Genomic DNA, 26,296 nt, shown 5'->3' on the forward strand with positions numbered 1-26,296 from the left:
TAAATTGGATGCTAGTTGTGGACATGATAAAATACATACAAATAAGACCAGGTTGAAAATAATATTTCTTATGCTTTTATTCAACAATACTTCTCTATATGTTTAAATTTTATTGTTTCTAAGAAATTCTTATTTGTGTAAATTGTGAATTGTCCCCTCACAGTTTACAGTGCATCACATTATGTTCTGTAAAGAGATTGCTCTGGGACCAGGGTGGTGGCCCACAGGGAGAGGGAGGCTGTGTGCAGTGGGTGCAGTTTTATGGAATGGGGTTGGTGGGACAGGTATCACTGGTGTCAGCATGTTTGCAACAGCATCTAAAACTGGAAAACTTCCAAGAACAGCAAGAGATTTGCTTGCTGAAGAGCCAAAATGTAGGCCTTTGAACCAATGAATAGGAATATTTGCCTTGTGACTACTAAGGAGCAATTTAAATTGCCAGATTGGAAGGGAGCACTGGAGGAAAATGTAAAGTAGGCAAAGGGAAAAGAGATTTCCTAGTGATTCCTTTGTAAGGAATGAATTTCACTCACTATCTCTGGGTGAAAATAATGTTGAATTTATTGAAAAGGAACATGACTTCGATTCTGATGCAGATGAAGGTTTAGAGATCAAGACATTATATTCAGTTACTGTATAAGAATGCAACACAACAAAGTTATGTTTTAGTTAGGTATTATGTTTGAGGTGCCACTTCATAAATATGTAGGCCTGTTTAAAATATAACAATTGCTTTTTTTTCCTCTTTCTATAGAAGAATCTAAAATGTCTCCCAGCGATTAGTCTGAGGGTAGTACCTAAGTTTTCAAGTTTGACTTCCTCATAGTTTCATGGTGTGCAAGGAAGCATGGAACATGACTTCTGGTACTTGGCCCATAATATCACTCTATGTTTTAAATAAAGAGCAGCTTACAAGGCCAATTAAAAAAAAAAAATCTTTGGAGTTTTACAGATATCTTTAATTTTTTAGGTTGTGTCCTAAGAGTGTGCAACCGACCATGTTTTTCTAATTACGAACTTAGAAACCAGAAACTGATCACTACATGGGTAATCAAATATTTAGACATTTTTACAGGTTTTGTTTTGTTTGTTTGTTTTCCTGGTGATGTGAGGGGGTTTTATTATTAATAACAATATTATTATTTCCTAATGAAAGCAAAGACATTTAGTATTACACGTACATTACATGTACATTAGTGAAGTGTACATTGGCGGGTTTTATGAGTTTGAGTCTAACAAACAAGCTAAACTGTCTGGTTTTCAGGCAATAGGAATGTATTAAACAACTTTGTAGTTATGTTATTCATAATATCATTCAAATATCATTTCTATTAAGTATTATTTTGACTTAGTAACAGGTGTTGATTTAAATGAATAGCAAATTCTGGAGAAAATGTAATGTATGTGATTTATTAAAATTCAGAAGGTCCCGTAATAGTAGGCATTGAAAGTGACTGTGCCTAAATCATGCAACATAAGTCAAATTATCATCAGAATTAAAATGCAGCTTTTTAATTTTTAGCTTCAGTTTCTCTGTTTGTTTTGTTTTCTTTTTACCAGTGACATGTTTAAAGTCCCTTGTAGATGTTCAGAAAATACTTTTATAACTGAATGTTTAAAAGCTGCATTTTTTCCAACACATGCAATTAGAAACAAAATAAATAAATTAATATTTATAATCATGCTTTCCTTGAGCTTTTTATATTAATATAAGAAAACTTGAGTGATATTGCAAATACTGAGGAACAGTTTGCTGTTTCATTTTCTTCAGTCTCAGTTAAAATTCTAAGACTTGAATTTCTTTACTCCTGTACATTCTTTGGGGACTTTTCACATTTATTTTCATGTCTATGTTATCATTTTTCTTACCCTGGAGGTTGCCTCAATATATTAACTAATTTTTTTAGATTAAAATTCTCCTTCTAACATTAACATACAAAAATCAACCTTACAACAATGTAAGACTGTGCAATTTCATATTGGTTAAGGTCTATATGTTTTACCTTGCTGCTATACTTCTGCTATAACAGAAGAAGTTAGCAATAGAATTATTATGACTTAAAAATCTACAATATTCATCTTGTAATACAAAGAGAAAGATTAATTCCTAACAGTTAAAAAATACAGGAAGCACTCCAGAGAACAGAAAGACAGAAATACAAACATCATTTTGATTGTTGTGCTAAATCAGAACTATTGACTTCCACATAAATACCTTTTTTATCAGCTCTACCAGGCACTGCATATATAAATCTAATTATTTCTTCTGTTGAACTTTCATGCAAAAGCACATACAAAAATTAACATGACAATGGTTCTAAGAAGTTTGCTGAAATTACTGAAGACAGAAAATTTAATGTGAAGACTGAAATTTATACTATATTTATATATTATTTTATATATATTTATAGTCTCAAGGTGCACCAGGGGAAGTTCAGCGTGGATTTTAGGAGGAATTTTTTCTGAAAAGTTGATTAAACATTGTAATGGACTGCGCAGGGTGCTTGTGGAGTCACAGTTACCAGAGATGTTTATGGAAATACTGGATGTGTCACTCAGTGCCATGGTCTGGTTGAAAAGGTGGTGTTTAATCATAGGCTGGATTTGATGATCTCAGACGTCTTTTCCAACCTAAATGATTCTGTGTTTCTGTGATTCTATCCTTCCCTCATTCTACTGGGATAACTTTTTGATTAGCCAAATCTGCTCACTGCTTTGGGACCTTTTGCTCTGTCCAGAATTAGTAAAATAATTTGTGCTGCATAGAACAATGATACCTTGGTATTAACAGAGTTTTGAGCTGTCATCAGTGACCCAGATTGCCCTTAAAGTAAATAGGACACCAGGAAGCTGGATAATCTCTTAGGTGGATATTCTCTCAGGTAAATTTTATGAAATGAAATAGATGTTAGTAGTGAATCTGAAATATTTATTATTCTATGTAATTGCAAGGCCTCCTTTCCTAACATTTTAATGCTTTCTGTAAGTCTGTGCCTCAAAAGTGTTTATGATTGACAGAATGTATAAGGTTAGTGACAAATTAATTTTTATGGTCCAACAGACCTGCAGCTGAGACCAGATAGTTAAAAAAATTTCCCTAACATATATATTAGATAGTATTCTATCTATTCTATTAAAGCACTACTCTCGTGCTGTGAATGCTACTTTAAATAATGAATGTTGAGAAGTTTAATTCTTCATCAGAAAGGACATAGTTGGTTGAACAAAATTACTGTAACTACCTGGTTCTTGTTCTCTCACAGCAAAAAGAGAACAAGTCCTTCTTAAGAACTCTTTGAATGTTACAGAACTTGCAATTGCTCTATCAGTTTATGTCTGTATCAATGCAGCCATGGTGCTACAAACTTCTAAAGTATTTAAAGAAGCTCATAACTCTTGAATGAACTTTGCAGAATTGTGCAACAGCAAAGAGATGTGTTGTGCTTTTAAAAAGATGGAGCCTTTATTTAAGAAATATCCACAATGCAATGTATGAATTTAGCTACACAATGAAATCATGTAGATGGGAAAATTTACACATGGATTGCTAAAATAAATCACTGTACTAAAATAAAATATCTGTCTTTTTTTTTTCCCCCAGCATGAGAGTATTGATTTTTTTATTGTCACAGGATTCTACTTGCATTTAAAATTGCTCATATATTTGCTGGATTATTTGTCTCTTCATTTACGTTATGTTCATATCCAGCAGAATAGAAAAATATGTTAAGGTGCAAATAGCTACCTGTTTAAAACTTCTTCTTTCATTTATATAATTTAAAGTCCCACCCAGGCTTTTGCCTCTCTACTGTCACTGTTTCTTTAGCTACTGATTAAAAGCTATTACCATAAGCTGGGTGTTTGTTGACTGCTACAAAATAGCCTTACAAGACACAAAAGAAAACAACTGCATTTGGCTTTAGTTAGCACTCTTATTGCGGGACTCTGCAAGGAAGTGATGAGCAGAATGTATGTGAAGATTGAATCATGTGCCATTGCATTAAGCTTTTCATGTTGAAGGCCTAAGTTTGGTATTGCACAGTGAAAAAGCCTCCAGTTTTATGAAGCATCTTGTGACACACACCAGTAACTTTATTTTCCAAGAATGGTTATTTTTCAACAAACATCAATTCATTTATTCTGTGTATTTTAAAATCCGGCAAGAGTCTTTGACCCCAACTCCCTATTTGAGGTGTATTGTAAGAATAGCTGATGATTTAATGTGTAGTTTTCTAACAACTTTGGGAACATAAATTTTGAATCTGTAATAAATGTTGGTATGCTTTTAAGGAGTCAGCCGCTAATTTGTATCTAAGTTGAATGTCACAATGGGACAATTATACCTGTATATTATATTATTAACATAATGGAAACATCTATAACTGTATGGTAAGAGGGGGTCAAAATAAATGAGCCTAAAGTTAATAGTACAATAATTATTGAGCTCTCTAGATGTTCAAAGAAGCAGAAAAATCACTCTTTTATTCTGGCTATATAAACTATGGAAATAACCCAAATGTAAATATTCATGATAATGTTTATGTAGAGTTGTACTTCATTAAGAGGGCTAAAGAAGCTGTTTTGTTTTTTATTTATTTTTAAGTCTATGTATTGTTGCAGGCAAAAATGTTAGGAGATCATAGGAGTCTGAACAGTAACATCCTATGTTCATGCATGTCTTAGGCAATAACTTTTCCTGTCAAATTAAAAGGAAGAGCTTGTGTCTGCAATGGGATACTGAAAGCATTATCTGCTGAGCTTTATTTCAGTCCCCTAAGCTATAGTGGTGATATGTATTTATGAAAGCTAATTTTGACCTCCTTCAGAATCATTGCCTATTGAGCTCTCCCAGTCACAAGTGTTCATACACTTACCAGATATACGTAAATTAATTCTGCACCTTCCATCTGATTATGATAGGAAATGTGATCATCTGCTCTGAATTGTTTCTGAAGAAACAAGCACACTTTGTTTCTTCATGAACACGTGGGCAACATCTGTCTCACATCTGCCTAGATTAGATCAGGTCTGATTCCATTAGTAGAGCAACACAGAAATTCATGCAGCTCTATTTATTTTCTTCCTTTGAAGGACTGATCTCATATTTCCAACCAAGCACTATCTAATAGAAACATATTTTGTTGTGTTGAAGAATAAAATTCTTCAATAATAAAAATTTCTTCAAGTATTCTTTCATGAGTAACTTCTTCCAGTTATTGTTTAAATTTTGAAAATGTAAATGATAAAACTGGCAGCAGCTCTCAACAGAACTGACTCTCTCACTGGTTTAGTTTGAATTCACTGATTCTAGAGAAATCAAATTAAATTTGCAAAAGGAGCAACCATCCTGGATTCCATTTGATCATCCTTTATTTATTAGCATTGTGAATGTGGCGAGAAGCATGCATTGCTGAACAAAGATAACTGCAGACAGTTTACTTAACTGCAGACAATTATGTGTGTGTCAGCAAAGCTGCAATGTAACAGGAATCTGTGACGTGCCTCAAACTGAGCTGTGCATGAACATTACAGATTACTGGGACGATCCCTGCTGATGCTCTGTGTTCCATCGTGTTGCAGCAAATTATTGTCTTGTCTCTTTGCTGCATCACAGAAGGCACTAAATTGCTGCTGGACTTAGATACATGCCTGCATGAAAAAATGTTAGGCTGCCTTCTTAGAAACATTACTAAGAGCCTTCTTAGAAACATTACTGTACAAAATAGGAAAAACACATTGTCATATCAGTGAAAGGGAGTGTTCTTGTATGAGATTTTGGGCTTTCCTTCACTCTGTCACTGTGGCTTTGATTTTTATGAAAAAATATTTTGTAGCTGAGAGAAGTGGAACAGTATTAGCTATATGAATACCACAAATTTCATGACAAAAACTTCCACATCTGCCCAATAACTAATCACTTTTAAAAAGATGACCAAAGTAATTTTCAAGCATCTAATTATCTTACTATGCCAATAGAGGAAAAAGTATTTTGTGTTCACTTTCCGTTTGACATGTTTAGAGAAACATGTTATCTGTATGTTAGCATTACACACCTCATTTATAAGCCGCAATGTAATGGAAATAGTATAATCTTAAAAACGTATGGTTTAGAAAGTACTTCATTTGTGGTTTTCATAGTCTGATTTACCCAGCTGTAGTTTTTGTTTGTTTGAATGTTGATAGTGATTTAAAAGAACAAAAATACCTGTGATTCAATAGATTTAATGTTCTCTGGTCAGAATTTTATTTTATTAATTATTTTACTTAAATTAACAACAATATTTATGCATGATGTTTAGTTTAAAAGAGCACAAAGGAATAGAGGATTTGATTTTTGGACCAAATTCTAGAAAATTTCTATTTTTTTTCCTCAGAACATCCCCTCCATGTTTTACAATGTCATCCTGATATAGTTAGTTAAATTTCATTCTGTTTACTGTTTCTATGGTAAATACCTGCAAGCACCTTTTGCAATATTAGGAGAGTTAAACCATTGGCATTCCTATGGATGCCATAGTACATTCTTTCAGAGATGTGCTTTTTTGCTTCATCATATTAATTTGCATGCATTGACTGTACAGTGAAGAAAAAGGTTGAAAGGAATTATTTCCATTCAAGCAACTGAGAACTGTGTGTAATATCTATCAGCCATGAATAGTTTAAGGAAACAAATACTTCTTCCATAAATAATCAGAATGAGGAAAGTAATTTAAGTGTGTGAAGGAACTGCTCTCTGAACCATGTTCAGATATTTCTGGCCTCTCATTAAAATTATCCCCTACAGAAATGTTCCTCAAATCCTTAACAGCTTCAGAAGTCTATACTTTCAAAGTATTAAAGTAATTATTTTAAGGAATTATGATGAGTTCCCTATTTCTTCAGCTAAGAACTGATATTATAAACCTCTCATATAAAAAGCAGCACAGATTGCCAGGCTGACTATGGCATTGTTAATCCAAATTTGTATACGATAGAATAGAAATTTGCTTTTAACAATTTGATTGCAGTGCAACACATATCTGAAAGCATACAGAGTGCATCATCTCAGGGCTCATCTTCCAGATAAAGAATAAAAGGAAAAAGCATACTTGTATAAGAGTAGGAAAGCACTATGAGTACACACAAGGCTGAGACTTTGGAAGCACATGTAGAATATGGAATTGGAAGCATGCATTTGAGTCTGAAGATCCAGCAAATGTAGTTTATTTCTTTTAATTACTATGAATTTAGTACTGAGACTAAATCAGACAAAAAGATCAGTTAAAAAAATATTATTTTTGGCCTCTGTATAAATTTCAAGATGAAACTTTTTCTCTTCTTTTTGTTTGAATGTCAACAGGAGCGAGCATTGTGTAAAACTGTAAAAAGAGAAAAAGTGATGAAAACTATCCACTTTAGTCTTAAGCTATAAAACATTTCTATGAGGTGCGATTTTGTATTTTGTACTTCTGTGGATTTGTTAGGTTTGAGAGTCCAAGGAATTAGTAGCTGATCAGGTGCATGCAGTTGTATTAAGGAAGAGTTCTCTCAGACATGACTGAATCTGAATACATCAATGAAGCTGTGAAATCTTCTTTAGTTACACTAAATGCTCATTTAGTCACAGTGGTAAGTCTTGGAGTCAATATGGTAAATGCTGTAAAAGTAATAAGGTAAATCAAGGCATGATAAATACAGTGATAAACTATCTACACTAAAAAAGATGCCAGAGCTGTTGTGTCTGTAAAACTATTGTCCATATGAAGTTGGCAAATACCTTAGCCAATGCTAGATCAAATTTATATTTAGCCCAGGCAAAATGCAGTTAAGGTATAGAAGGCTAATTAAGGAAATGTGATGCTCACACTGAAAAACAAGGAAAAAACCCTCCTATCAGAGAAAGCTCCTCACTGGGACATCAATAGCATCTTTCCCTGTATTCTTGACAGATCTGTCATGTCCCTAAACACTCATCATAAGTGTAGAAAACAAAAATTTAAGAGTTGTGACAGGAACTGCTGTTTTCCTAAATATAGTATTTTTCTTAGCCGTTCACAGAGATAAAAAAAAGGTAAGAGCTCTTCACAATCACAGTAAAAACTTCAACTCAAGAGCTGAAAAACAACTTGGCAGGGAAAAACACATTCAACACTGGTTATAATAAGGAGGACTCTGAAAGACACACTGTTTTGGGTTGACACAATGAAAAGATGTTTATAATAAAGGTTTTGCCATCTGTAATTTCTTAAGTTACTTATTCCTTCTTACCTTAAGTGAATCCTTGAAATCTATTTGTGGTATTTTTTCTGTGTTAGCAATTTGGAGTCCTTAATCAAAAGACTGACATCTATCCAACATACTGAAACAGGTGAAACTCACATTCTCCACTTTTTAAGTGAGAGGAAAAAAATACTTTTATGGAGAAAAATGTTATCACTTATTTTTGAGGGCTTGTCCAAGTAGCAGGAATTTGAGTCAAAGGTGAAACTGGTGCCAAAAAGTCAGATCTATGCATTTTGGAAAGTGCTACTTTCCACAACTGTTTGAGTAAAAGAGAGATAAATGCAAAGCTTCCTGAGGAGCTCACAACCGCCTTGGGGAGTAAAGACATGTTTTGGGAACAGGCTATGGCTTTTAATGTTTATTTTATTGACCTGGAGTGAGCTGGTTTTTTTGTTTACTGGTTTTTAGGAGAAAACCAGTAGGCAAAAATTTTACTTGTATGTAGAATCAGATTGTCCGAGTTCCAGGAGCTACTTCCTAAAACACAGGCATTTGCTGCTGGTCAACGTGCCTTGGAAGTGGCACAAATAGAGAAATGTGGAATGACTGACTGGGGAGCAGATCTGAAAAGAAGAAACTGGGGATCCTGGTAGACAGAAAATTGAGTGTAAGTCTGTAAAATGCCCTACAGTGATGAAGGGCACAAATAAAAATAAAATAAAAATTAAAAAAAAAAAAAAACCAACCCAGCAGTGAATTAAAAAAAAAAAAATAAAAACAGCAGTGGGTCCAGAGAAGCTTTTATTTCCCTCAATGGCCACCGTTGTAGTATGTTGTCCTGTTTCAGCTCTCCCAGCAGAAGAGAGAGATCGAGAACTGGGGAGAAACCCATGAAGGACCAACTAGACAGGGAGATGGAGCACATCACATTAAAAAAAGAAAAGAAGAAAAAAGAAAAGAAAAGAAAAGAAGAAAAGAAAAGAAAAGAAAAGAAAAGAAAAGAAAAGAAAAGAAGAAAAGAAAAAGAAAAGAAAAGAAAAGAAAAGAAAAGAAAAGAAAAGAAAAGAAAAGAAAAGAAAAAAAGAAGAAAAGAAGAAAAGAAGAAAAGAAGAAAAGAAGAAAAGAAGAAAAGAAGGGTACTGTGTATTTTTAGACTGGAAAGTCACTAAACTTCTACTGTCTAAGAGGGGATTACAGTGAAGATTCAGCCAGCCACTTACCAGATGTTCACAAGAAAGTATCAAGAAGTGATTCTGACAGTGCTACAAAAAAGGAAACTGCAGTTACATGATAGCGAAGGATGTGTCACTAGAAGAGGTGAAATCATCATAAGAGATTGCCTAGAGAATGGGGAATCACTGTCTCCTGGGTTTTTCAGAGCTTCTCTGGAGAAGGCCCTCAGAAGCTTGGTCTAGTCTTGAAGACATCCCAGGTCTTTGAGCAGCAGCTTGGACAAAGGTCCAATTGTAACACAGTTTTTTCTGTGACTCTGTGACCACACCTGTTGTACACTGATTTAAAATATAAGGCAGTGCATTAGGATAGAAGGCCCAGAAAAAAAACCTAGACAGAAAATGTAGTTCAGAGGAAGTGTTTTTAATATAAATATTATTGAAAAATGGCATCTCTCTTCTTAAGTATTGATGAAAGTTACCATCTTTTTGATTTGTGCTTTCTTCATAGTAGCAGGACTTTGTACATGACTTTAAAATAAATATGATTACAGCAATCAGAACAAGAACAGAAGGGAAGGGAAGGGAAGGGAAGGGAAGAGAAGAGAAGGGAAGGGAAGGGAAGACGAGACGAGAGAGAAGAGACAGAAGAAAGAGAGAAAGCAGTGGGCTGAGCATCATTTTCTCCCATAACTGAATCCAATTTATGCGGCTTGACTTTTTACCAGCTACTTATTACCAAAAGAAATAACAGGACTATTTCTGTGACATTGCACTGCTGGAAAACTTGAAGCAGTAACAAAGCCATAGTGGTAATAGACCTAGCACGTAGTGCTGTTATGCTGGAACACTAAAAATGTATAAATCCATTGTGTTTGCTTGAGATTTTCAAGCCACAAAATCAGATCTCGAGGATAAATCTGTTGCCAAAAGCAGGAAATGACCAGGTGCTAAAATATAATGAAAATGTCTGAAAGATCATGTGGTCATCAGATGGAAACATTCACCTGGGCATCAGAATTGAAGCAGTGCTCACCAATAAAAAAAGCAAATCTTTGATGTATTCTGTGGACATAGAGAAATGACTCCTCAGCTACATGGTGGTTCAGATACGACTGTAATTCTTTGAAAGTGCTCTGGAGTTAGTGTGTATGAACATCTGAGGCAGAATTATTCTGAGTTCTGAAAATATCTGCTCATTCGGAAAAGGATATATGACTATATTCATGTCAAAGAGTGTAATGAGAAAAGAAAATAGTATAAAATTAATTCATCTTGTGACAAAGATTATAATGGAAGTGGAGATTAACTCTGTGGAATAAAATAGTCTGGTATTTAATTCTCTACTTACATGTCTTAAAATAGACACGTGCAATCCAGAGCTTCAGTTTTAATGTTTGTATTTCTGCTTCGTTGAATTTTTATGTGATTCTGCCTTCAGGAAAAATATGAAGTCAAGCAAATGGATACCATAAAAACTCTTCTTCAAGCTATATAATTTCATAAATATTGTGACCCAAATGTTCTTAAAAATATGTTTAAACTATTATTGTCCTTTCATGCTGTGGCCATTATTAGTTCACTTCTGCCATTTCAAAACAAGAACAAGTATCAAACCTACATTTGCACTGACAAAGAAAAAACAAGGTGCTTGTGATTTTCTTAATTTATCTACTAAAATCTACCTATTTTACATTGTTTAGAAATATTGATGATAAAGCCAATGTGATCCAAGAAAATCTTGTCTATTAAAAAAATATGCTTTGCATGTTAGAACGACACCATTTTGTACCTTAAAAGGCTTTTCTACGTTATAATGTGGTAAGTTACTGTTAGCCATTTTTCAAGACTCACCTGAAATACAAATTATGGGCTTTTTAAAAAATGTTTTAAACAAATTTTTGGAGTGTCCATCAAAATTTGAAATAGTAAAAACTAAGGTTCACAGACAGAGAGAAAGAAACCTAACAAATAGAACTCACTAAGAGGTATTGTTACCATCTTCTATCTTCACAGTAGATATCTCAAAAGATATTCTTACAGACAGCAAAAGTAGAAAAGAAAATAGACAAAAAAACCCCACCAAAACCTAATCATAGTATTTCTCTTTAGTTATACAATTTTGTTCCCAAGTATCTGCTTCATATTGCTTGCAAGGCTCTGGTGGCTGTGACACTTGGGGTTTAATGAACTAGCTCTAGTCAGCTGCGTTTGTATTACATTTGGTGACATACTTGCTTTTCATACAAATATCCTGCAAGTTGTGCCAATTACTGTCCAACAACTGCCATAGTAGCAGTCTAGAAAATCACCAAAAGAAGCATCTGTCTCCAGAGAATGTCTTCCAGCTGTTCACATAAAACATTTTTAGGTTTGGTATTGACAGAAAATCTGAGCTTGAGGGAGCACCATGGATGTGTTAAAAACTCTAGGGGTGTAGACATATCACTGATTTTATAATGATTAGATACTGCAGCTATTAAAGAAATGTTTTAGATATCACAGGAAAAAAATAGAAGGAAAAAATATCTCAGTCTTACAATAAAAGCATGGCCAGATAATTCAATATTAGTAATTGAGTAATTGAAAAAACAACAACAAAAAAAAAAAAATTGTTTTTTCCTAATCTCTGAAAGACAGATCTTTATGATTGTGATCTCCATGGGTGTATTACTTATAAAGTAGATGTTTCAAACCACATGGAAGTATGGGAAAGGTTAAGGGAAGAAAAATAGTGAGTCTGACCTAGTCCATTTGTCCAGAGTTCTGTAATTCAAGTTAAATGAAAAAGTCAAAAAATTATGAAGTTTGTTTTCTACTAGATATGCCTGATATACAATAAGCAACAAAATGTAATAATGTGCAATATAATGAAGATATAAAACAGATTAACTTTGTTTGGGCCATAGGATCAGCTTTTCAAGTTGAGAAATCACCTTTAATCACAAAGATTCAGGTTTTAATAAAACCAGTTGTTACTGCAGGCTCTGGGAGGGTGGCACAGGCTGGGTCCCCTCCTGGACCAGGTCCCTGGTCCTCATAATTCCACCGGATCCGGAGCGGGCGGCCCCCGGGGTCCTGCGGCATGGCGGGGGTCTCCCAACCATGGAAATTCTAGCAGGAAACGTAGTGAGACGAAGGAACGAACTGGACTCCATCTCTGTTCTGCTAGGGAGGTTTAATTGGGGTATGGGGAAAAGGGGTGCAGGGAAGGAGAAGGGGGAAGGGAGACAGGGCAGGTAGCAGATGCTAGCAGCTCAGAGATAGAAGACCTCTCTCTGACGCAGACATGGGCTTATAAGGGGAAGAGAATGGGTGGGATTTTTATCCCCTGGAGCCAGTCCTGGGAGGTGGAGGGGGAGAATTGACAGGGGGAACACACCAATAGGTTTTCAGGTACAGCAGAGTGCATATTTTAAAATGAACCAATGGCATACAGAGCAGGGAAACAATGGAAGCACATGGAATCCTAAAAACCCACATTGCTACAACCAGTCATATATGTCTAATTCCATGTAGTGAAGTACTATATTAACAAAATTTGTTTCTGTTAACTTCTGTATTAAGTACAAGTTTCTGGAAACTAAGTTCTTTACATTGTGCCAAGTCTTGCAGGTACCATCTTATTTCTAAGTATTTTGTATATTGTTGCAAAATTGTACCAGGACTTTAAGTAAGTTCTCCCTGAAACAAACAAAAGGAGGAAAGAAGGCAAATGCAAAACACCTTTGATAGCGATAGTGTTTTATTTGTATTTCTTGACAAGTATATATTCCACCAATATAAATATTTGCTGCAATTATAATGAGTACCTGAATATTTTTTTTACTCCTCTGTGCTATGCCAGTGACCGCCTGATTTTACATTTCTATTCTGCTCTATAAAAGTAAAAAAGTTTCAGGACAAACATTGAAAGCCTGTTGACGCTGTGTGCTGCAGTAGGGTTGGCCACACATCCCAGGGAGTTACAAAGAAATTCAGACTACAAAGCAACAGCTGCTAGTGTAAGCAGGAAAAGGAGATCATCCATCTCATAGGACATCTCATTTCCACAGCCTCATTTTAAGAAAAGTTATCAGGAAGGGACTGACTACAGCAACCAGATGAAAAGCAATAGACTTCACTTTCCTAAGCTACAGTTAACAGCAAAAATAATATTTCAAATATCCATTTTGCAGATCTGACTGGGTGGGAGTTTGTAAAAGCCAGAAAGTAAGACAGTAACTGAAATTTAATCCACAGGAAAAAAATATTCTTTTATTTGTAATGCTGGGCTCTGTTTGTTTTAAGAGCAACAGCAAATGAGATTTTAGCCCATCCCATCTATCTGGACTAGTCATAATTTGGCCATTAAAACTAAGGAAAAAAGATTAATAGTTGCTATGGAATGCAGGCAATATTGATAACTTCAGATAATATTCTTTCTGCCTAAAAAAAAGGGAGTTTTCTCTCCACTCCCTTCCTACTAAATGTACACACATGCATAAATCCTGCTGCTAGGCTTAACAACTAGAGTGTCTCTTGTTTGTTTTCTAATGTGTAAAATGCCAAGCAAGCACCTTGCTTTACCTTAGAAAGCATATGTACTTCCAGAAGCACACTTTACAGTCCTGCCAAATGGTGCATGCAGTAATGTACTTGAGCATGATTTTATTCAGACAGACATTTTGAGAAACTCAAGGGCTTGCTCAGCTGGAGGAAACAGAGAGAACTTTACACAGATCTTTGTGTCCTGTACTCTCACTGAAGAAATCCTTTTCTGCTTAGCATAGCACACTTTTTTTTTTTTTTTTTGAACGGATGCTGTCCTGGGAACAAGGATGCAAAGAACCTGCTACAAGCCTATTAGAAAAGCAGCATAAGGTATATTCAGAATTTAAAAAAAAATATACGAAAAAAACGCCTTTAATAAAATATCCTTCTCTACAGAAGATGCATGTAAATATTTTAAAATAATACTCAACTCAGTGGTAGTAAGAAGGAAATACAAAAGGTGCCAGCTACAGTCTAAAGCTGAAAGCAGAAATGCTGCTATAAAACAGAAAGAGCAGAGCCTCAGCCACTTTGCTCACTCTGTGGAGACAGCTCCCCCAGGCTCAAGAAGGCAAGTTTGGTGTATACCAGATACCTTGAGAGGAACAGGATATTTCTTCTACCTAGAGATCAGTTTTATCATGGAGAAGAAAGGAAGCCAGATATAAGCACAAACTCAGTGCTTAGCCATTTTAAGAGCAGAAAAAGTCACTGGAGAGAAGCCAGAAAGCCTTGTATTGCTCTGACAGGCAGGGCAGGAGAAAAGGAGAACTTCTGTTGGATATCTAATGTCCCCCCTCCTCTGTAGAAGAAGCTTCCTGAGAGCCTTGTGCTCAGGGTTTTGAAGCCACAGTCTATGGCATCAGGCACACAAAATAATGACTGCAAATGAGGGCAAAAGAAGAAGGTTTCTTTATTTGCTGTTCTCTTTTCATCAGAAAGTGTAAATATCTTTTATTTCTATGGATTTGCTCATTAAAAACCTCACTGACTCAGGCCTGAAATTTTGTCTCACCTTTTTGTAACCATGTTTGAATCCCTTGGAGGTGGATGCTCTTTCTTTGGAAGAAAGTCATTCAGGTGGAACATTCTAGGCAGAAACATTTCTTTGAGAGTGAGAGAGTTGCTTTAGGGACAAGACTGTTTCTTTATTCTAATAGATTCCTTTTTTTGGTGCCAGTGACTCTTTCGATTCTTTATCAAAGTCAGAGACAGCACATCCTTATAACTGACTGTTATTTAATCCCCTAAAGGAGAGGCCTTTAATATTTAAATCATATTAATGTATCACATTATTTTTTTTACCATCTTTATTAGCCAATAGTTATTCTTAATTTAAACTGTAGATTATGAGGGGTTGTTTTTATTATAAGAGTACCCTATATAATATTCTATATTCTATCCTATTATAAGAGTACCCTAATATAATATTCTATTTTTAACTGCTCCGAAAAAAAGAGAGAAGCCTTCACAGTAAAGCAATTTCTAAGTAGCTCTATGAATCTAAAGAGACATCTTCTAATGATGCTCTTTTTGCAGTGTGTTTTGTTCTTTCTATCATTCCAGCAACATATATTTAAAAAAAAAAAGGCAAATGTCACCATCTGAGGGTCGTTGCCAAACACGTACTGGACAAAGGTTAAAGACAGCTTACCAGGTTATCTGAAAATGTTTTTGGGGCTTATAATGCTTAATGAATGTATGTTTGTAACTCATTTGCTAACATATGGTGTGCTAGAAAAGCCATTTGGGAATCCCCATGTACAGCAAGAAATGCATATTTTTACTATGAAATTCTGGGATATGGATATTGAGGTTGTCAGTTTTCTGTATGTTGTTATTTCAAATGGGAAGGCCAAAATGTAGCCTGGGAGAGCTATTGCCATTTTCTTATGTGCTTGTCCTTGTGCTCACATGGTGCAAATGTAACCTCTTTTCCAGTGTAAAGCTCTTCATGATTGTTTTCTATAAAGTTTTTTCTAAGGTACCATTTGTTCCAATACATGAAAATGTTTTAATTCTCAGCTGTGGGGGAAAAAATAAAGTCTTTTAAGTGCCTGAATTGTATACTGGAATAAAAGGCCCCCATATTATAGGGTGTGGCTGCATGTGATTACAGTTATAATGATCAGACACATAACCCAAAATAACTGGAGCCTCTTTAGCACCATCCTCTGGGAAGGTATATGTAATCTGCTTTTCTAATTACCCAGAACGGCTCTATAAAATTCTTGTAATAAACTGTTCTTTGACCAATGAAATTACTTGCCTGCTTTGTTGTTTGGTTTTTTTTTTTTGTTTTTTTTTAAATTATTTAAACTATTGGAATGTATCAAGGTTTACATTCATTGGCTGTAACTTTATTTGTTGTGTTAGCACTGTCCCTGTTTTTGTGCAATATGAATGTGAATTTTGCACTTGCCTCTTTGTCAAAGTCCTTCCTTCCAATTTTAGTTCAACCTGTGGTTGTATATTAGGTGTTTTCTCTTCATGTATTAAGTTCCTAAATCTTTATTTTTTGAGTTCCCTGCCCTAAGAATTATCTTTATCAGTATTCTTGTCCTCTAAACTAACCTCCAATTTACATTTCCACCCATGTTCTTCAATGCAGGCCAGTTTTCTCCTTGATTGTACTTGGACATCTATTGACTTGTATCTCTATTGACCAGACCCTTTCTTGAGGTTCAAATTCTTCTTATTTCTTCTGTCTTCCTTAGATTGAAACTGACCACCAACAACTTCCTCTGCTATTCCCTGATCTGTACTTTGCTCCTCAATAAGCACTTAGTCATGAACTATTTGAGTACTTTTTCTCAGCGTCAGCTCTGAATCCATCTGTAACTCCAGTGACATTTCCTTGTCAGCAATATCAATTACAGAAGCATCTTTAATTTGCTCTTCTTTATCTGTCCCAAAGTTGCAAGACTCAGCCAGTTCTGACAAGGGCTTAACAAATGCTTGGTATTATAAATTAAAATGAATAAAAACACTAACTACATCTAAAGATTCCCTGGCAGAGTATCTTCGAGCAACAGCTCTCAAACAGGAAATGTTCTAAAGTGCTCCTTCACTGGGATGATTTATGTGATTAATTTTATTTGGAAAATAGTACATTAATTTGACAAAGAAAGTCAGAATGGTACACATATGCACAAAATTTCCATCTTGCAATGCAAACAAAGAATTATTGAATCTGCTTATGTATGCTCTGGTTAAGATATAACTGACTCAGAGCTGACTAATAGGACCCACAGCAGATCCACAAAACCTCTGTACTCAGATTGGAAACTTAATCAAGGAGGACTTTAAATAACAAGATTTTTTTTAATTTTCAGTTACATTATTATCTTATAGTTATCTCAGTTTTAATGTAGTTATATATTGTATTATCTGCATTAATTTTTTCATTATTTTGTATACATTGGATGGTATTAACATCTAGGCAGGAAGTAATCATCATTGCTTCTTTTATGTCTTCAGTATGATTACTGAATATGATTATATCCTTTGATTTGCAATAATTTAAACTTAATTATAAGTTTCTGAATAATTTATTTGCGACATAAGCCAGATAACATCTAATGTGGGAATATATGGGAGGAAATATCTGTTCTATTTTTCTATGCTGGTCTCTACAATGATACATTTTCACATAAAAACTATTTATAAAAATATCATACATTTATTTTATCTGCTAATAAATTCTTCAACAACTCAGGAAAATCCATTAAAAAAAACCCAGGATACACTATTATTTGAGACCACCTCTTAAAAGTCCTAAAAGCCACTCTGTTTTGAATTTGATTCCTTTCTCCTATAAGCCTTTGCATTTCAGAATCTCAGACCAGTTACACTCTTTGTTTAAGTGTGGAAGTATCAGAAATTATAATTAAAGATCTTCAGTAAAAACAAGTGAAAAGAAGTAACAACCAAAAATACCCCAAACATAAAAGCCCCAACTTTAATGTCAATATAAGACATAAACCAGCAGCTTCATTATTAAATGAAAGATTATATGTCAATTACAATATTTTGACCTCTTATGTGAAAAGAGCTAGGAATTGACAACTGGAAAAAACGATTTTTCAGTAATGTGGGTATTGATAATTGTTCTAAAAGAACCACAGGACTAGGCAACAAATGACTGTTCCTCTGCCCTCTGTAATATATATTAAAAAAATCTACAGCTACTTTTTTTGCTTCTCAGAAATGATTTCTTCTAAAGTAATTTTAAATGTTGGGATGAATCAGCATTCTTTCAAAAAATAAATTAACCTATGAGCCAAATAACTGGACGATTATTTCAATGAGTATAAAAGGAGTTAGGTCTCTTGCTTTATTTATGTAATAGAATATGACTGAAAAAATGTGTAAGTAGAGGCAATAGTGCAGTGTTGATTTAGGTTCTGCAAACCAGTGCCATTATTTTCTTAACAATTACACTGACAAAGCTGTAGTGCATCAGTTCTGGGTACAGCTCAGCAGCAGACATCTCTGTGATTCTGTAAAGATCCATCCATGTATTCAAGTAAAAAGCATCAGGAAAAAGTACTTGCAAAGCCAGAGTCAAATTCTGCAGTGACTACCTGGATCTCAGAGGCTGTTAGCTGTTCTTGGCTTTGACAAGCATATTTGTACCTTTGACCAGAAAATATCTGTCAGGTGAAACTGATGGACTGTTTCTTAGAAATATTGAAATATGAAAATCAGTATTTTCTTCTCTTTTTTTGGTTTTTTTTTTCTCTTTTTTTCTCACAAATTATAAAAATCCGGAAATACTTCTATCAAGAGTCTTGGGTGTATTTGGCTCTGAATATTTCAATGTCCACCTATCTCCATCTGTTTACTTTCAATGAAGAAGACAGAGTTGTACAAGAAGACAGAGCTGTACCAGAAAAGGTTATCAGTCTCTCCATCATTAAATCAGCTACACGGAGAACAGAGTTTGCAATAATTTTATGGCTGATAGTTCATATCACACACGAGGTGAATTAATAATATGGATATGAAGAAAAACAATTTATTAATGTTAATAACGCTTCCAATAAAATTTCCAGGAGGACCTATAGTGATAAATTGAATAATTATGAGTATAATTATGACTAACTAGAACCATAATTTCATGCTAATGTAATAATAATGACACAAAAGTGTAGATCATGAATTTTAACTGCTCAGTTATTCCAAATTTCCACAAAGAGAGACCAAAATAGAAAAAAAAAGAATACCCAAAAAAAACTCCTCAGCCTTGAAATCTGACCAAGTTATGCTTTGCTGCCAGAAAAAAAAACAAGCTATTAATTGTTTAAATAGACATCACTTTTTTTAGTTGACTGTAGGAATAAAATCTCATTTAATTAGAAATCTAGTAGTACCTTGAAAGCAGGAAATGGATAGTCTATGCAGTACACTGTGAATCATCTATTAATTCTCTGGTGGTCTCTGAGGAGAAAAAAAGAATACACAGAAGAATATGGTTAAATTTCATTTTGAACGTAGAATTGTCATACTTGCTTTTATCTCTGGGGAAATGTATATTGAGGATAACTACCCCAGAAAAAGGTGTGCAAGTGTTCAGTAATCATATAATGTATAAACTGAACCCCACAAGGTGAAGGTCAGATTAATTTTTTGCCAAATCATTTTGGAATGGAGGATAGTGAATTAAGCAAAAAAAGTGGAGTTGGTGAAAGTTTTCTCTAAGACCAACCAGTTTCATTCCTGAAAATTTATTACAAAAACTAATTGATCTCTCTGGATTTGGGATGACTCAGAACAATGCAATGCAGAGCCCAAGACAATTGCTGTAATTTTGGTTTAATGTGTCCCTTTGAAGGTGTAAACTGTTGTTTGTTCATTAAAACTTCTGGGAATTAAAAGTAATGAAGCAAAACTAATATATATTAACAGCATATCTCCCTACTTCATTTTGGCACAAGAGAAGTATTTTTATGATTTTTCTACACAATGTGGAGAAAAACCTTGAATCAAAACATGATTTAAAATATACATGTTTGCATATTACAGGCAGGGACTGCAGTTACTTGCTTTCTCTGTCTAGGCACTCAAGCTTGTGAGGACAAATTTGTAAGAAAAGTACAGCTATGGTTCAATTGTGTTTCTCTGATGACTAGCTGATTAACCCAAAGCACCTGAAGGAAAATGCCTCAGTATTTTTTACTAACCACTAATCCCTGAGGACTACTTGAGAAAGCAGAAGTTAGTGAGGGCCAAATTTAAGCCAGGGAACATACTGATGCTGTATCTATAAGGATTTTCCTTATCACTGTTTCAGCCCCTCTCCTGGTCTTGCTTGGTTAGAATAGGTAGTTGCTCTCTCCCTCTCCTCTCCTCTCCTCTCCTCTCCTCTCCTCTCCTCTCCTCTCCTCTCCTCTCCTCTCCTCTCCTCTCCTCTCCTCTCCTCTCCTCTCCTCTCCTCTCCTCTCCCAGTTAGAAAACTGATTATATCAATAATAGTATCAAAGAATTCCCAGCGCATTATTTTTGACCTATGGGGAGAGAGAGCAGTAGGTTGGGTTATTTGGGCTTTTTTTTCTTTCCTCCATACAGACATTTTTGGGCTATCATTGATGCTTTAACAAGGTTGTGATAGTAGCAGGATTTTTTGAAGAATCACTAGGGGAATGTTTAGATAAATATAAAGAGAAATGGGAATAGATAGTTATATAAAAGTAATGAATTGCACAGTGCTTCAAGAAAGAGTTTCTAAATAACAGTGCAGGAAGTATCAAAGCAATAAAGTGGCATAGAAAGCAAGCCACGCTAGGATAAATGAAGAGGATGGAAACCAGCCTGAGGCATGAACAAGAGGTTGCTCCAAATTCTGCCGGGGATTTAACTCCCATCTGAACAGCCTAATTTAATCTCAAAGCTAGAAGAGGAAATAGCTGCATTCAGCTTCCTGGTTCCCTTGAAATTAGGAACACTTTAAAGCATTGATCCCACACTTTCCTCATCAGTTTTCAGCAGCCAACAATATTAAGCTTTAATTTGTAACACACAATGTCAGCGTGGCTTCAGCTACAGTGGAGGCAGATAACATTTCCTCTTACACAGACAGATAAAATATAAAAATGAACCTGACCAAAGGTTAATAATTAATACAATTCCCACGAATATTTTTTTCTGGAGAACAGACTACTTAAATAACAATAATGAATTTCTATTTCAAAGGCTTTTATGCTAAGATTAATAACTCTAGTCTATTGAAATGGAGACAAAGTAGATAGCACATGTCTTCTACATTTCTTTTATTTCTTTTAACCTTGCTTTTGGGACACAGTTAGAGAAATGAATGAAATCTTTACAATGATATCTTTGAAATTTGACTTAACTTGTTTATATCTACAGAAGGGAGAAAAGCTATAAAAAATCATTTCATTGGATGTTTGATGCATTAGTATGGAATTTTTTATGTTTCATGGAATCACTTTTTAACCAAAATTTTCAGTATTATTGTCACTATGCTACATTTTATAGTTTCAAACATAAATTGCATTTTTCAGGTTCATATTTCTCAGTTGAATCTGTGAAGTAAAAACAAAAACATAGATGATGCAAAGGCAGTCAGTAGCAGCCTCCCTCAAGTAAATAAGCCCCAGACAGTCTCTACCCAAACCCCACCTCCTCTTCTTTCTTACACAAGCATGATGGCACATGCCATGAAATATCTCTTTGGACACTTGGGGTAAACTTTCACGGCCATCTCTCGTCCCAACTTTTGGTGCATCCCCAGCCTATTTGCTAGTGGGGGCAGAGTGAGAAACACAGAAACAAGTACTGATCCACCAATAGCTAGAGTACTGATGTCTTATCAACACTGCTTTGGTCACAAATCTAAATTTAAAACATGGCATCATATGCATGACTATGAGAAAATTTAACTCCATTCCACTCAGATCCAGTACAACCCCCTTTCTCTGAATATCAGAAAATGCAACAGTGCTTGCAAAAAAAGTGCCAAAAACCACAAACCAAAAGAATATCCATATTTAAATATATTTGTAATATATATTTCTGTTATGAAACCCACACTATTTGAATAACATTATTCTAAATCCTTTTTGTGTGATAACTTTTAATATACAAATATGCAGTAAGAAACCTGAAAGCAAAATTGGTCTAACACCGCTCTTTTATAACCCATTTCTTTCTGATTGCTAATCAGATATTCTAATCATATAAGCTCTGATTTCAAAAAGTATTACTTAAGAATAATACATGCTTATTAAAAATTAAATCTGTCTTCAAAAATTATTGTAATGTATTAGGAGTTCATTGTGAGCCAGGAGTATTTAATTCTACATAGGTCTAGCGTAGTTCTCAAAAGAGATATGCAAGGACATGAGTAAAACAGAGACAATCAATCAAAGTTTACAAGTAATATACAAGGGGTTTAACATGCTGTTTATAGTAATATATCCAATTACTGCTGGTGTGTGTGGTACATGTATTATGCAGATTTGGTGCCTTAGAGCCATGATTGAATCTTTTTTTTTAAGAAACATGCAAATAGAATGGCCATACCTTAATTGCTGTTGTCAAGTACTGATATCAGCTTTATCGTTTGTGTGTTTTGAGGTGTTCATTAACAAATGGGAAAATGCTCTGACAATCCAGCTTTAGCAAGAAAGATTAGGAGTATAGCGAATGCTTTCATAAGCATGCCTCTTAGCCTTCCCTTACATCTCTGGAATAAAGAAGGAATTGACCTACTTAAAAGTGCTAAACACCTCGAAAGCTGGATAGCTAAAAAATTAATAGTTGAATATGTTGAATTCTACAGATTGCTTTGTAACTCTGTTGTTAGTCAGAAGCACATGGATGACTCTATTTTTCTAACACAATTTAAACATGCTCCCTTAACATTGCCTAGAAGTTGACTAAACACATCGTAATATCAGTTACTGCAGGATGCTTTTGAAGAGCTTTTTTATACCAGAAATTTCAGTTTCTCATTTTTTAAACCATTATTAAAATTTGTGTTTCTATACTTTGGTAACATTCTGCCCTCCTTCTTGAGAGATGCCTTTAAAAATTTTAACGTTTTGTCATAAAGTCTTCAGAATGTTTTAATAGACGTTTTTAGTTTTATAAACATTTAGAAATATTGTATGGCATTGAAGCTGAATGCTTAATAAATAAATGAGACTAAACAAAATTTTTAAAAGTCAGTGGGGAAAAGCTGAAAGTTAATTTTATTTTGATATCCCATTTGATGGAATATCAACAACTATTTTTTTATACCATTTCCATAAAATCTATGTGTTCAAGAATAGTAAGTCTGTACAATGAGAAAATTAGTAATTGACCCCATAGCTTGGTAACCATTTGACTTTCAATGATTTTTAAGTAGGAAAGAAGTACATGTGAGCAATGAGGCACAAGTATTGCTACATGGTTAATGTAAACAATGTTAAACATGTATATACAGTCAAGCTGTCTACCTCATGTTACCCAGCAATGTTCCTGCTCTGATATAAACCTGAGCTGAATATGGAAGCTCTATCAACTCACAGGTCTGTTGAGGATTTTCTTTCAGGGACACTGGTACTTCCCCAAACTGCATCAAATACAAATTTCACTTCTGCTGTTATCTAAGATGCATTTGAAGAAAAAACCTACTACATATTACCACATTTCCATATCGGTGGTTGGTGTAGAGTTGGAAAGGACCTACAATGATCAGCCAGTCCAATTCCCTGGGCAATTCAGGGCTGATGAAAAGTTAAAATCTGTTACTAATGACATTGTCTTTCAGTTTGCAGCTACTACCCCTTCTCGTACCTCTACCTACCCTTGTGAAATATCCCTCTCCATTTCTCTTGTGGTCCCTTTAGCTACTGGAATGTGCTCTAAAGGCTCCCCAGAGCTGCTCTTCTCCAGACAGAGCAAACCTAACTGTCCAGCCTGTCTTCATAGGAGAGGTGCTCCAGCCCTCTGATCATCTTCGTGGCCCTCCTCTGTGCTTACACCAATATTGGGTCTAATGTTGCCTAATTTGGACTCCCAATGGGTCTATTAAGCATAATGTTGTCATCAGACAACATGTATAATAGGCTGAGCTGCAAAATAAGTGAAATAAATATTTCACTTATAAATTTTGGGCACATCTTTGAAGAACAAGAATTTTGATATATTTTTTGTTATCAACAGAAAGTGAATCATCCCTTTTCTGTTATGATACACTACAATTATAGATAGTGCTCTAATACAATCAGTGACAAGCATAATGGAAATTAATTGCATATGGTATTAAATAACCTTTAATCAATCATCACATAGTTTGAAAACTTAATATTTGCACTCTGTTTAAAAACTAAGAAAACAGAAAGTTAACTGTCATGAAAAGCACAGGATTTGAATGAGAAATGAATATTACTGTATTCTCTGTTCTGTTCTTCATTTAACTATGCATGTTCAAAATAAATCTGTGAAATGCTCTGTGAGAAACTGAAGCCAGTGCCTATTAAAAATGGGAATAAATTTTTCAGTGGTTCACTGAATTGCTCTGACCATGCATTCTCCTGAATTGATTCTAACAGCTGCCATTGAATCAAAAGGTAGTCAGCATTTTGCATGTTTAGCTGGGGACTCTAATGCAGATTTTGAAGGCTTTAGGGTTTCACCATTTTAAACATGGCTGGTAGATTTCTTTTTCTCGATTATATATGGTCACAAATTAATTCATTTGTAAAGTGAATTCAACAGTCAGAGCCAAAGAGTGGTTCTACTAAAGTATGCAAAAGGTAGAATAGAGATTCAGACCTCTGAATCCTGGGAAACTGTTATAATTTAAATCCATTTTTCAAGACACAATTGTTAATGCATTGGTATAAATGAAAACAGTGTCAAACCCTCACTCCAAAAAACAGTGATGATCCATGTCCTTCATACTCTTAAAATTGCTTACAACACATTTAAGTATAAATTACCATCAAACTATGATCAAGAAGCTAGAAATTGATTTTCATTTTAATTTATTCACTTCCTTTCTCAAACTGTCAAACAAGTAAAGGTCATTTGCATGATGGAATAATTTTCACAATTGCAATGAACCAATTTTCTTCAGATTTTTGCAGTATTCGTTAGGTTATTCCATTTGTAATATTATACAGATAAAATTAATACATTTGATTCCTTCATTGTTTTTGAACAATTTTGATTAAGTTATGTTAGAATACTATTCACCTGATTGAAGCAGCCAGGTAAAAGCAAAATCATGTCGAATAATCAGTTGTCCAAATATTAGTGTCATAGATTTAGATTATTCAAGGAGACAGTCACTTTATTTAATTAATTGCTTTAAGCCAGACACCCGTTTGAGAATTAAATTCTTTTTTTTTTTTGGAGTATCATTTAAGAGAATTAATTTTAATATTTGAAAATGATGGGTAGAGACAGCCAGACCTTGTTACTATGTTAATGGTTGTTTAACAAAACAATTACTTGTGTGATTTCATTGTTCACAGAAAGGATATGATTCATATATGCATTTTTTAGTCATAGCTGTTTATTTCTTAGGGAAAAAAAGTCTACATGATATTATCTTTCAAGACCAGATAGAAATCTGAAAGAGTAAGTAAAATTCTAGTGAGGCTTTTACTTCATCCACAGAACTGCTCAATAAGTTTCAATTTCAACAACAAATTGTGGCCTCATTTTCACTTTTGCAATAGACATAAACAGATATAAATTAACTCTTGAATTATAGGATGACTTTACAAGGCTATTAATTGGAAGAATTATTTTTCAACTTAAACTGAGCAAATGTTGCCTCAGGTAGCATCAAGGGTAATATAAACACGGTATCAACATAATATAATTTGCAGAGAAATATATTTCAGAATGGAAATACACTATAAGCATTGTATTAAGCTGTATTTTATTTGCAGAAACTCCTTGATACAGGCAAGACTAACAGAGAGCTACAATAAGGGTAGCTTTCCTGAGACATGAATATGATGTTCCTGGTGGGGTCACCCACTCCTCATTATTGGGATCTGTTTGGTTTTATTTGTATTTGTTACCTCACCATGGGCTGCTGCCTTCTGACTGCTCCAAGCTGAGTGTGACTATGGCCCTGCAGCCTCGCCAGGGCCAGCCCCCAGGGGCTTTATTTTGCTGGTCAGTGATCCTTTGTGTTTGCCTGAACTTTCCCACAGCTTTTCACTGGAAATGGCAAAAAAAACATTTACTGGGCTATGCATTTTATTCTTATTTACATGTAAAGTGTATAACCACCAGAAACATTCATTTTTATAAATTCAATATATTAAAGAGTGCTTTTTACCCCTTTTTATTTCCTGTGTGTTGCATAATAAAATATTTTGGGGAAAAAAAAAAGCATGTACATACATGGTTGCTAA

General features: G+C 34.5%; 1 long non-coding RNA gene across 2 annotated transcripts in view; it reads left to right on the plus strand.

The window, feature by feature from the left end:
* Positions 1 to 26,296, plus strand: part of LOC146443244 (uncharacterized) — a 52,253-nt gene that overhangs the window by 15,313 nt on the left and 10,644 nt on the right. Inside the window, exon 1 of one of the 2 annotated variants that reach the window (XR_014855968.1) lies at positions 14,174 to 14,237. The exons of the other annotated variant lie outside the window; for it this stretch is intronic. This is a non-coding gene — a long non-coding RNA (uncharacterized LOC146443244). Of the gene's footprint in view, positions 1 to 14,173; positions 14,238 to 26,296 lie in introns of those variants that run through there. 2 annotated transcript variants of the gene reach the window in all.

This window comes from Lichenostomus cassidix, chromosome 1Aa (genome assembly GCF_008360975.1).
Source record: "Lichenostomus cassidix isolate B80296 chromosome 1Aa, HeHo_3.0, whole genome shotgun sequence".
Lineage (NCBI taxonomy): Eukaryota > Metazoa > Chordata > Aves > Passeriformes > Meliphagidae > Lichenostomus > Lichenostomus cassidix.